Below are 14,425 nucleotides of genomic sequence, written 5' to 3'. Positions count from 1 at the left end.
CTGGACCAACAGCATAAGAGAGTTCCTGTTTTAGTCATTTAAATATTCCTAAATTGAGAATTTTCATATCAGTGCATAAATGTTGAGCTCTGTTCACTGTCATCTACCTGTTTTTGTCACAGCATTAACCCTCAATAGTATATTTCCTTTGTTTCCACACCCTATCATTTCAACTTATGTGCCATGGTTATCTTGATGCCAGAAGGTTTGTTTTTTTAACACTTAAACATTGATTTTGACTTCATGGTAAGTAAATAATCAGTTATTACAATTCATCCTGAAGGGAACATGAATGTTTGAACTAAATGTTGCACCAGTTCATCCACGAGATATTTCACTGGAGGAATGAAATCTTTGTCCTGCTGGTGGTGCTAAAAGAAAAGTCTGGGGATCACCAAAGTCATTACGATTCATCCTCTGGGGACCCTGAATGTCTGTACATAATGCAATAATGTAATAGTTGTTTAGATGTTTCAGTCTGGACCAAGCCGCTAGCAAATAAATGTTAAAATAGTGAGTTCAATATAAAATGAAAGGTGAGACATAGAGTAGATATGAAACCAACATTGTTCTTCTGCTGAACTTTGTCCCTGTAGCGTCTGAGGAATGTGCTGCTCGGCACTGTACCACAGGAAATTAACAAACAAATTCTAATTTAGGTATATTTCATCCCTTGGCAGTTAGTTTCTCTGTGCATGACCTCCACTGACTCAGTACATTCCCACCACCTTACCTCCACCCCTAGGCTTTTATGAGAAAGGGAGAGCAGGGGAAAAAGAGACACATACTGCAGGGAGGAGAGGTGAGAGTATAAATACAGAAAAATGAGGTGAGAAAGAGAAGAACTTGGCAGACTTAGAAGAGTACTGACAGGGGTACAGGCTGGATTCATTCATGATCCTTCTCTGACTCAGGCTTTGCTCTTTCCCACTCCTCCTCCCACCAACAATCCTCACTCCCTCCCCTGGCCTCACCCCTCCTTCCTCCACCAGCCCGACACACAGAGGAAACAGGAGGTGATGTAATGGCCGACGGTCCTTCTCCAGAATACAGGCCAGGCTGGATTCCTCCTCTTTTCTCCCTCTTTACTCGTTTTCTATCAGCTGCACTCCCTCCGTTCATTCATTTACCCTCTCCCTGTCATCTCCTAGACTTCGGTATGTTTCTCTGGCATGGCAATTAACTCCGCCATCTGTGTGTGTGTAGGTTAACAAGCCTGTTTGGCAGTGTGTCTAAATAACACACCCCTTCCTCCTTCCCACCCTCCCTCCTCTCCGCACCTTCTCCTCTCCCTCTACATTGTTACAATGACCACAAGATTTGCACAAAGCCTTGGCCTAGTTGCATTCCCGTTTCCCTCTTCACTGTGTGTGCATATTCACTTCCTGTGAATGGGTTAAAGTGGAAACACTTGTTTTAAAGAACTGGCTCATCGTGTGTTTCAATGGAGGAGGGTAGGGGTGTGTGTGTATGCATGCATGTACAAGTCCATCTCTGTGTGTGTGTTTGTGTGTTACAGCTAATGATGTGGGATTCCCTAAGCAGTGGGATAGAGTCAAACCCCAAAATGTAGGTCAAGAGGCACCGCGTTCTCCTTACGCTGTTGCATAACCATGCACGCACACGTATGGTCACAAGTGTGTAGCTATCCTGCACTACTAAGATACACAACACTAGGCTGCGAGTGTGCCAATGTGCAGGGAAGACATCCAGAGTAAGCAACTGTAAAAGCTCTTTATGAAACCCTCAGTTGCAGCTATTCCCTCTGGTGCCACAACTCTACACGTAGATATGAAAATGTAAAGTGTGTGTCTGAGTGTGTGTCCGTGTGTAGTAGAATTGAGAGATTAGGCTTTTGCAGGTAGATAACTTGCTGCCCAGTCAGTCGGTTGGTTGAGAGCTGCAGGTAATCACCTGGACTAGATTGCCTTTTATGGAGTCTCTGATCAAAGACCTGTTGTAAATCCCTCCTTTACTCATTGCAGATAGCTTCTTTTCTCTCTCTCTCTCTCCAGTCGCCATGCTTTTATTTCTCTCCCTCCCTTTCTTCTTATTCTACCTTTCCCTTGTCTAGTTTTCCCTCTTTACCGCTGCAAAGTCTTTCTGATTCAGTTGTCACCCCCTCTATCCACACTGCTGTTTTACACTGTCCTCTTTGTTCCAGAAGGCTTATAGGACAAAGAGGAAGAGGAGAAAGAGAGAGAGAGAGAGAGAGAGAGAGAGAGAGAGAGAGAGAGAGAGAGAGAGAGAAGGGGGGATTAAGAGAAGGGGAGCTACACCTTTTCTTGGCTCATCTGATTGTAAGATGATAACCTGGAACGTACTAGCAAGCTGTTACATAAGAGATAGGAGACAACCTGAGAGACTTTATGTGTGTGTGTGTGTGTGCAGAAGGTGTATGGCATAGTGAATGGCAGTCCCATTTCTGCATTGTTTTCCTCCTGTTTCTTTGGTAACGCACGGATAACTGGGTTAGTCGCAATGCCATTTTTTCCTGTGAAAGGAATTTGCTTGTATCTGTGGTCTGTGTGTGTGTGTAAAGGAACCACATTGTTGCTGAAAGCAAATGGGACATGTTGAGTGTGTATGTGTGTGTGTGTGTGTGTGTGTGTGCAGGTCCTGGCTTTAATTCTTCTTCCTTACACTGACCTAATTTCACAATATATGGCCCTATGTAACCTCATGAATTGTTTGTTATAGCTGACATACATTAGACCACTAAATGTCCTGCTCAGTCATGCAAAGTGAAAAATCCTGTAAACTCAACCCTGTCATTTTAGAAGACAAACAGGGAGGAGTTTAATGGGGAGTTATGTAATTTGCATGAATTATTAAAAAGAAAACTTTTACAGAGAAAATACCCTGTACACTATCCCCCTAGATTTTCATTTTGACTGTATCTGATTCTTCTGCATGAGGAACTGCTGTTAATAAAGGATGACAACCTTCACTGTGAAGGTTATTTACGGTGAAAAGTACAGTGCCAGCTCAATATACAGACAATATGTTAGTCTGCAATGCACTTAGTCTGATGACTCATCAAACAGAGGAAAGTTTTTATTTCTTTGTCGACCTGATGGGAAATCTGATGAGTCTTCTTTCATTCTCACTCAACAAAGAAAGCGTGTGCATACACCAATCAAGGCTGAACACTGAAAACACTCTGAAATACTTGTTTTAATAGTAAAAACAGACTAATACAGGTCTGCATATTAATGCCCACAGTGAGAGAAAATAATGTCTAAGTAATGTGCAAGTTTTAATTCATTCAAGCAAGAAATAGGGAACATTTTCAAACATGTTCTATTTCTTGATGTACAGAAATCTTTAAACTATCCCTGAATCCCTCCTTCCTTTGCCCACTGCCTTCCATGCAATGTGAGACAAAAAAAAAACATGTTTTGAGACATCTTGCTAACTTACAAAGTAGACAAACAGGACTAAAAACATGTTTTTGTTTATCACAAATCAAAGCACAAAATGTAGTAGACATATTTTAGTTTTTTCGTTGCATTACATTAAATTTAAGGATAAAAGGGGAAATTTAGCTGCTGTAACAATGAAATAAACAGTTCGAACACATATTGTAAAGACTGTATTGGACAGCAATATAGATTACTATCATGGATTAAGTTGCAATTGCATTTTCTTACAGTGGCACCAATTTGAGTTGTATAATAAGCTAGTTTTATTCAAGGTGTGTAGTTCTGTAAATATATCACATACAGAACGAGCAGAGTTGAGATTAATTCACCCTCAGTCCTCAGTCCACATGCAGTTCTGCCATTCAGCAGGAAGGGGCAGAACTGAGAGCATGTCTGCTTTCAAATGTGGAAAACTTTTAACTTAACTTTTGTTCCATGTTTGGTCAGCTTTTCTATCTGGTTCATTTTGAGTTGTAGCAGGACATGAAAGCTGCTAATAAAAAGCTATAAATACAATATTTAATACAATACAATACATTTAAGCATGTACCTACCAGTACATAGAGAATCAGTAATGTGTCGCATCGTGCACCAAACTCTTAGGAAACAATAAAGTTGCATTACACTCTATTATGCGGTCAACCTACTGTATGTGTCTGTATACAGGGCTAACACCAGTGAACCCCCTGGTTTGGCCCACAAGGGCAGCCGGCCAGTGTGTGTGTGTGTTTAAGATGGCCATCTGCACCAGATGTTAATGATCCCCCTGTGTGTGTGTGTGTGTGTGTGTGTGTGTGTGAGTGTGTGTCAGCAGATGGTGTGTGTGTCGGTCACACACATGCTGTCTTCCATTATCAGTTCTCAATCATCAATTATTTACACCAGGAGATTGAAACCAATGACGATGAAAAAAAAAGTTACTGTAAAATCAGTCAAATCGATTACATTTCGAAATAAAAGCTTCAAAATTACAAAAATGTTTTGAACTGATCAAACATGGACACCCTGAGTCCATGTCCGTTTGTGGTTGTTTAACAGTAAGTGTGTGTTTTTATATCTGTGTGCACTATGTTCATGTATGTGTGTAAAATGAAAAAGAACCAGAGCAGCTAAATTTTCAGGGGGTCTGTGTAATAAGAGGCCAGCAGGGAACAGCTGGTGTTTGTGCTTCAGGACGTGTGTGTGTGTGTGTGTGTGTGTGTGTGTGTGTGTGTGTGTGTGTGTGTGTGTGTGTGTCCAAAGAGGCTCTGTAAGGGGGCCTCATACCCTTTGTTGCAAGGGGGCATATCATTAGCATCTAAAACTCCTTATTGCCCATGAAGAGAAAGAAAGAGAGATGAAAAGCTGAGGAGAGAGGAAGGGAGCGAGTGAGACACAGAGAAGAAGAAAGAGGGATAGAGAGAGAGAGAGAGAGAGAGAGAGAGAGAGAGAGAGAGAGAGAGAGAGAGGTAGAGGTAGAGGTAGAGTGAGGGAGAGGAAGAAGGGGACCCAGGGGATACAACAGGAAAGTGGTGGCAATGACCAGCAACACCTGCCAGTTCCACTAAATGTGTGGAACTGGCGTGTGTGTGTGTGTGTGTGTGTGTGTGTGTGTGTGTGTGTGTGTGTGTGTGTGTGTGTGTGTCCATCCGTTGTGGATACACATGTGTTGCTCCCAGTGTAGCTGTGTGGGACAGTGGTCTGACTGGTGCAGTGCGCTGCTGCAGCCAGTGGGTGGAGCAACAGAGCTCTTTTAGACACACTCATGAGTGAGGAGACAGAGAAGGACTGTACATGCAGGAAACAGACCTGTAAGTAATTCATTATATCTGTATTATACTAGATAAAACAAAACTTTATTGATCTCCAGAGGGAAGACAGACACAGCAACAGATAAAGAACCTTTAAAATTATTACAATTAAAAAAGAGATCAAAGAAATGAGAGATATGACATCCAGTAGTGCCTCTCTGGCAGCCATGATGTGTGAACTATATATAATTAGAGGTATATACTGCAGGTGTATATACCTTATAATAATGAGTTATAAGTGCATAGTGTATATATTATATGTGCAAGATACACATACACTATACTGTAACAATATGACTATATGTAATATAAAAGAAAGAGAAGACCCTCCATCCATCTATCATCTAAAACTGCTTATCCTTTGGAGGGTTGGTTGGAGGGGGGCTGGCAGTCACCGCTGACAGTGGGACAGGTCAACAATACCATAATACAGCATACAATGTAATATAGAAATACAATAACAACAAAATGGTAGTAATAGTATAATTGTATAGTGGAAAAAATCATATATTTCACTGGGAAATGTTGTTGTATGTTGTTATATTGTTGTTCATGTGCTTGCATGTATCTATTATAACTAAATGTACAGAGTTTGTACAGACACTGAACAGGTTTTATAAGTTGTTCCAGACACTTTAAAGACCTAACATATCAAAAACGTTGATATTATGAATAAAAAATGATCACTTATGTCCCCCTGGTCTCTTTCTCTACTGTCTCTAACAAAGCAAAATGCCCCCCCAAAGAAGCTAATCAGTATTTTTTAATAACAATGGATCAAATTACTATGTGTATATGAAAGTATTGTGTGTGATAACAGAGAATTTAATTGTTTTGTTTCACTCTCACCGCTTTCATCAACGTCCCATCAGGCAGCTGCAGCTTTCTCAGCAAAGACGTCCTGATAAACTCACTGCACGCTCGCTGCTCAGCACCAAACAGCAGACAGGCAACGTTAGCAACTGGGAATCCAGAGTGGAACATTTAACAGGTAAAGAGTCAGATATTTCCCTCAGGAGTTGGTGGAGACCAAGACAAAGCTGAAAGAGACTGAATATTGGACTTGCGTTCATCAGGTGGCGAGAAACACTTAACACGTTAGCCATATCAACTTTATAAGCTGGTAATATGTTTACACATGTTATTTTTTTTTTTTTTTATCTACACAGGGCGCGGGTTGCCTTCTGTGGACGCCGCTATGTTGAACCGTTTCTATGGTATCCCAGAATGCACAAACCAAACACTGGCTCTAGATTGGCTTGCTTGGAAAGGGAGGGTGAAACGAGTGATATGCAGTCTGCAACTACACAGATGCCATTAAATCCTACACACTGGTCCTGTCATTTATTTATCTGCGAATAAGTTAAACAAATCTAATAGTGACCCCATGTCTTACAGATCATCACATGATACAGTCAAAAGGAAAAATCTCCATTTCTTTTTTCAAAGATGGATAGAAGTTTATGTAATACCCTGCAGTTGTTTACTGCCTCAGAGATCAAAGAAGCTGCACAAGGTGTTAAGAAAAATAAGGAAAGAGGGAAGGAAGGAGGGCGAATTCAGTCTATTGACCACAGTAACAGTGTTCATTCATGAGGACAGGATGTGATGTCACAGGCCCTCGCTGAGAGGCAGGAAGAGGTATTTTTAGTGGCATCCTGATCAAGTTTCCCTGCAGTCAGTACTGCAGGCGCCAATCAGGCCCTACAATCAATTCAAACACACACACACACACACACACACACACACACACACACACACACACACACACACACACACACACTCATGACCTTGAGAGGAAAATCAGCGTCTTGTTTCACCTCAAATCAGCATGTCTGCTGTGGGGGGATGGGGGAGTTGAAAATGAGATGATGTGACAGTGGCACGCATAGCTGACCATCATGCTATCACACACGCAGACACAAGCAAACATATACACATACATGATACTAACGTCCACACACACTCAGACACAAACACACACCCTGCAGTGTCCCGCTCATGCCTCACTGCTCTGTTTCTCTTGACTGACCTATATCTTTTTTGTCGGCTACAGGCATCATAGCCACACACACACACACACACACACACACACACACACACACACACACACACACACACAAACAAACACACACACACACACACACACACACACACACACACACACACACACACACACACACACACACACACACACACACACACACACACACACAGCTACACACACACACACACACACACACACACACACACACACACACACACACACACACACACACACAGCTACACACACACACACACACAGACACACAGACACACAGACACACACACACAGACACACAGACACACAGACACACACACACACACAAACACACACACACACACACACACAGCTACATACACACACACACACAGCTACACACTTCATAATGTGTTAAACAGAGGGAAAGCTATGAAGTTGCTCTGCTGATCTTGGCTCAACTGCCTTGCGGTCGCCATGACAACAGAGGGTGGAGGAGCTGGAGGCACCCCCAAAGCACACACACACATTGGCACACACACACATGCTGACCTTTAACCTGACCGCTGTGAGGAGAATGGAGGCTAAAGCAAAGAGGGGAGTGTGTGGTGTTCCCCAGTGGCTCCAGCTTCCAGCTCTTTGTTGGTGGAGAGGAGGCCCTTGGTAGGGCTGCAGCTGTGCTGACACACACTCACAAGCAAACACACACACACACACACACACACACACACACACACACACACACACACACACACACACACACATTCCTTAGTGATTGCAAGAGACACCATCACACACAGCTCACTCAGTCATTCATACAGCCATTTTACACATTCAGCATTGTTTCATTACACATTTTGAAAAAGTTCTTTCCTATAAAAGTTGTTCTAGCATTGGATCACTAAGAACACAATTACATTTATGTAACATTTTCTATATGGCTCATGTGTTCATAAAAAAATAGAAATAATAATGTCAATATTGAATATGGCACTGTTCATTCAAATGAATGATGAATGTAACTCAAAAAGTTTCACAATAAGGAGAAACATTTGAAAAACTAGAGACAATAAATTGGTACAAAGTAACATTAGTAATATTAGTAAAATAAAATGCTAAAGCAATACAGAGAACAGGTAACATTTCAAATTAAAAGCTAACTGAAATGTCATATGCTGTTCTTAAACAATAGTCTACAGCCACGCAACAGCTCTGTGAGTCTGGGCTTCAGCCAACAAAACATGCTAGCATGCATGCTGATGTTTTGATAATGTTTACTATGTTCAACATCTTAGATTAGTGTGTTAAGCTGAGGCTTTGAAATCGCTGTAGTTTGAAAGTATTGAAAGAACGCTGTTGTTTCAGTCAGAGTAACACGCTTTGATGTGATTTGATTTTCTTGGGTCATTCTTTGTGCCCACCGTACTTCTGCCTTGTCTTGGTTATCATTACTTATTAAATTAATGACTGCTAGTATAAGTAGATAAGTAAGTAGTTTGAGATTTAACAGGTGACTCTCTCACCCTAGAGCTGATTTTGATAGACCAAACTGATCATGTTTGGCAGGTCTCTGAGAGGCCCAGATCAAGACTGTCAAGACTGACAGCTTTAAAAAATACTCCTGCTGTTGTTTTCTTTCTTCTTGTTTCTGAGGAAACATGATCCCAACAAGGAGGAGAGGGAGTCTTAGGACATGTGCCATCAAGAAAATTATCAATACAATCAATAGAAAGACCAGCTGTAATCACGGATAAGTGCTAAAAGTGTCAGGTCATCACATCCCCACAAGCTGGGATGGGACAGGAAGGTATAATTAGAATTTCATGCTTTTGTGGAAACAGTGAGGGATTTGTGCCCTCCACCAAAGTGGGACAGACTGTGACAGGATGTCTTCACATCCCTCAGAGACGGTTTTCTGATTCCATACAGAACCTCCTCCACTGAAACACACTGATCCCAACTCCTGCATCCATTCAGTTGGTCAGTGGTCACAGTAAAATGTAGGTTAATGCAGGAGAGGTGACACACATCTTCATCCCACATGTTTTTTAAAATCAATCTGCAGCGTATCACCATCCTGAACCAGCCAAAGCTGCTATGGGCTCACTCCAACATGTCAGCTTAAATCTGATACAATCCAATCCATCCATTCGTCATACAGTTCTACAGTTTTAGCTTGTGGTTGAAATGACTGACAGTGTGAATATAGGTCAGAGGAGAGGCAGCTCCCCATCTCTCTCCACCTCATATTCACATCAATCACTCTTCCTCTCTTATTCTGTTCATATCCTCCCTTCCTTATCTGTTTCCACTTCACCGTCTTTCTCTTTTTCAAATGCTCCTTTCTACTCTAACTTCAATCAAGTTTCTAAATAATGACTAAAAGCTGCAACAATGCCTCCCCAGCTGCAGCCATACACAGAGAGGGAGGACATTTTAGCAATTAAATCTCTAGACTTTCCATTTTATTAAAAAAACTTCCGGCCTGTTGATTGGCCCGCTTTTTCCAGACACATCTGGAATGATGTTTTTCTGATTGGTGGACAGAGGAGGAAAAGACGCTCTTATTGGCTCCAGCCCAGAGGTGTGTGTTAGACAAAGGTGCTGATTGGTCAGTTTTGCGTCTTCTGACGCAGTGCTGCAGTGCTGCGCCGTCTGCAGGTGCTGTGAGTGCAGCAAGTGTGTCAGTGTGTCAGTGTGTGTGTGTGTGTGTGTGTGCTCGCTGCAGCAGACTGCCTGCCTCTCATCAACCAGCAGATTTGAGGCTGGTCTCCATAGCGACCGTCCTCAAAGCTCGGCTTGTGAACAAAGATAGATTCCCTCTCTCCCTCCCCTCTTCCCTCTGACCAGCAGTGTGCGACTCCTGTGGCGAGGTCTCTCCAGAGGCTTATGTTTCAGTGTGCTCGTACACATGCCTGTTTGGATGAGGTGTGGTTTAATCATAAATCACTGCTAATCTCATCTCATATTGCAATCTCTTTAAGAGGTGCATAGTCAGAGAATGAGAGACTGTGTGTGTGTGCATGACAGTGCGTCTCCCCCGAAACACAAATTAATTAACAACAATGGAGGCACCCATCTGGAGGGAAAGATAGACGAAGGATGAGGACAAATGCGCTTACACACACACGCACACACACACACACACACGCACACACACACACACACACACACTCACTCACACAGCTACACACACACACACACACACTCACTCACTCACACACACACACACACACACACACACACACACACACACACACACACACACACACACACTCACTCACTCACTCTAGTGGTTGCTGTGGCTTGTGTTTTGACTGGCAGCTGTATGTTAAATTAAAAATCACTTTACTGTTGATTTGAATGGTTCAGTTCAAACATTTCCAGTTATTTGTAGATTTTTTAAGGTTTATTGAGACAGTTGGCGTAATGTAATTCATAGTAACTGTACACACGTATATTTGTTCTCTGTTGTGTAATTAAGTTGAGGAACTACATAGTATGGGGCACCTTGCCTGTAACGTTACAGACGGTTAACATTGGTGGAGTGAAATGATGTAAGGTAGTGAGGTGATGTATCACTTTTGTTGTCAGTGTTCAGTTGTCCTACAGTCGGAGTGGACATTAAAGTGGACCGAGTGACACAGATGAAGCTCCCTGTGTTCTTGCTTTACCCAAGAACCAAATGAAGTTTAAATTCATTAACTATCAACTTTATAGTTAACTCTAAAAGTAACCAGCATTACATCAGGTTCAGCTCAGTAAAAAACTGAGAATTGCTGCCACAATAGTTATTGATTCATTCCAATCAGACAAACAAGGGCCTCATGGACCAGCCTTGGCAGATGCATGAGTATCTCATCATGTGGCTTTCGTGGTTTTACAGTAGGCATTTAACTGGGCAGTGACCTACCGTACATTAGAGGTGTTTGTTCATGTAAGAACAAATCTTTATCAATGAATCTTCAAACTGAAGTAACTACACTGAATCAGCTGTCTCTGATTCACTGCTGAAAGCCGCTGATTCAGTCACTGACAATGGAGAGTGTCGTGAGTTCAGTCTGAAGATTCAGTGCAAAGGATTTGTTCATACATTGACTGAACACCTCTGGCTCCGCTGCCTTTAAGCTGTTCATGATTTCTGCTCAGATTCATATGACTAATTAACTGAAATATTGATAAGATGATCGGGAGACCAATTGTAGTGAAGGTGGATACATAAAAATTGTAAACTAACAGTGGGAATTCCCCTTCTTGACCTATAAGTTAGTTATACAGTCAGCTGTTTTCCACATGAAGGTATCAGTTTCTCTTCCTGTTGATAAAAATATAACTCTCTCACAGACTGAACACCTCTTTGTTTAGAGATACAGGAAAATATCTTCCAAAATATATGTGTATGACGAAGTTGGAAACAAACTCACAGTTCATTGTATTGAGGATTTTGGTAAAGCCAGCACCATAACTACAGAGGACCATCTGTGACTGTTGACTGTCTGTTAATCCAACAACAAACCTGAATCAATTATTCATTTGAATCCTCTCAGTTAATTCTTGCTGCAGTTGGCGCAGGATGATGTGAGGGATTTGCACTTTGCAGAGAAAGCGTATTGACGCTGCTGTGCCAGAGTCGGTCAATCAATCCAAAAAAGGTTGACTCCTTCCATTTTAGGACCAGTATGAAGTCATTCTGCATAGGTCTGCTGCAGAGACCTCATCACTGTCTTTATAGACAACTGAGAACTTACCTTTAAAGGAATATATGCGTGTTCGCCATTTTTGCCAAGACCTAAATGAGAAGATTGTTACCACTCTTTAAACTTGACTGTTGAGGAGTTCTGCTTTGGCCTACCTCCTGCAACACAATTCCTGTTATAACATTGTTATTTACCTTTTATATCCTCATCATTCGCCTCTATTCTCTTTATGATATGCCATTAAAGTTACTGCATCCATTTCCCAAACAGTTAGTCATTTTATGAGCAGTACATTTCTCAAAATAAACAAAATTAATTAATAAACATGGATGTTTTCAAGTTATAAGCATTTGATTATTCTTTATTATTGCTACCATCAAATGTTCCTCATACAGTACATGTCTTCCTCTTCTATGTGCAGCTCTGGAAAATTCAGCTTAAACCACAGGTTGAAAGTTGTGAACATTTGTGGGAAATAAATAAAAAAAACTGGGTACTTGAGTGTTTTATTTAGTTGTATTTATTTATTTTAAATCAAGAAGCTTACAACATTATGTCACCTAAGTTTGGATTTATCTGACTGGACCTGAAGGCAACATTACACTACTGCAAAACATGTGCTTCCAAATATTCTGTAATCAAATTCACAGATGCAGTTGTTGTTTGTGTGGATTGAAAGTGTTGAACGTTTGATTTTAAAAAAAAATCTCTTTAAATATCTCTCTAAATAAAAATAAGGTGACCACAGCTGGCAGATCTATGGAGGAAGAATTTGTTGTTCAGTGTTTGAGTGCTTAAACTTAATGCTGTTGTTCTTGATGCTCAGAAATCTTCACACGCGCTATACTCTTTTTACAATTCAGTTTTCTAACTCAGGCTATTAGAAATACATATTGCACAACAAAGACAAGCAAAAATACATCAGAAAAGGTCTGGTGATTTTATTATCGTGTGATTTTGGAGCTGAAATTACATCAAAATTAGATTTGTTTGAAGATGTTCTGTCAGGAGGTTGGATTTATCCAGACTGCAGGAGAGAGAGGGAGACAGGGAGAGATTACCCTTGATTAGATTACAAGTCTGGGTCAGATTACTTTCCGTGTGCAAGCCCACCAGCACGCAGGGAGGGGAATGAGAGGATTCTGATGTGTACTGGTTGTGACAGTCGTAATTTATGATTATTATTTATTCATTAAAATTACTTCTGCTTCATTTTCCTGAACTGAAACGCGTCTGGTGCAGTATGCAACTTATATAAGTGTGACGTGGAAACATAAAGCCACCAGTGTACATACACAGTGAAGTAGGAGACATCTTGTGTCCAGTAGGAAAACTTTAGAAATGAACAACATTTGCATATTCATAGATTCTGTAACGTTTAATGAGGTAGAAGTCTTTTAAAGGACTTTAATGTGGAAATCATACTTTATTTTTGCAGAAAAAACATATTAGACACTATTGTTCCAAACAGACTATATATGTATATATGTCTTTATACATGTCTGGAAGGGGAAGCAACAATATAGGTTATTACAAAGAAAACTGCTCTGACATGATGCTAGTTTGTATTCTGATAAAAAAAAAAACATTCAAATGCAGAATAATAGTACAATGATACTTTTCCCTGTCAGAAAAAAAATTGCTTTTCACTTAGGGTTGAGCCAGAGAGCTCGTCAGGATTCAGTGTTTGGCTCAAGGACACTTCAACAGGTCTAACGTCTGCTGAACGTGAGTCCTGTGGCTGCAGTCCATGCAGTCTGTAGCTCAGTACACCAACAAGTGCAAATTAAGTTCTGATCCTAGATCTCCTAATCTCAGAGACTTCCTTTGCATAGCCATGAATAATGTGTGGGTTGTAAAGGAGGTGGAGGACTAAATTACATTACTCTCACTCTCATCACTCACTTTGTCTTCACAGCAGAGCAGCATCCTTGTTGGAAAGAGCACCAGCACTCATTCACAGGGAGAGAAATGAGGTATGAACGACTTCTGCTTTGACCTTTCTGTGTGTGTTTTGATCCATTAGAGACGTACAGTAAGTGTGCAGCTGCTGATACGGCCCCAACACTTTGTATCCTTGTAGATATATATATGTGTGTGTTTAAGTACAGGCTTATGCACATTGCACTGAGAAGATGCCAGAGTGATCTGTTTGGCCTCTTTGTTTATGGAGCCGGGCCTTTCCTGCCCTCTGATGTGCGTGCTCGGGCCATGAATGGAGCTTTGTGTGCGGACGACACGCACAACCCATCCTCATGATTTGAATGCTGAGTCCATCTGATCAGTGTGTCCAAGAGAGAGAGAGAGAGAGAGAGAGAGAGAGAGAGAGAGAGAGGGGAGAGAAAGAGTATTGTGATCAGTTGCTGGTAAACAGATTCCATTGTAAGTCGATGTGGTTAAAGGGGATGGTTGTGGAAGTTAATGCAGCCTCCTCTTCTGTCTGCTCACCGCACTTCTTCTGAGGTTAGAGACCTTTCTTTAGAGTCTGCATGA

The 14,425-nt window shown here is 41.3% G+C and overlaps 1 long non-coding RNA gene across 1 annotated transcript; it reads left to right on the top strand.

The window, feature by feature from the left end:
• The first annotated feature begins 5,182 nt into the window (after window positions 1-5,182).
• On the top strand, window positions 5,183-13,908 carry LOC127356375 (uncharacterized). Its single transcript, XR_007881976.1, has 3 exons — window positions 5,183-5,215; window positions 6,088-6,206; window positions 13,851-13,908. It is a non-coding gene; the product is annotated as an uncharacterized LOC127356375 (long non-coding RNA).
• Window positions 13,909-14,425: the final 517 nt, after the last annotated feature.

The sequence above is a fragment of the Dicentrarchus labrax genome, unplaced genomic scaffold (genome assembly GCF_905237075.1).
Source record: "Dicentrarchus labrax unplaced genomic scaffold, dlabrax2021, whole genome shotgun sequence".
NCBI classification, from domain to species: Eukaryota; Metazoa; Chordata; class Actinopteri; family Moronidae; genus Dicentrarchus; species Dicentrarchus labrax.
The sequence above is the reverse complement of the archived record's forward strand: the minus strand, read 5'-3'. Positions and strand labels throughout refer to the sequence as shown.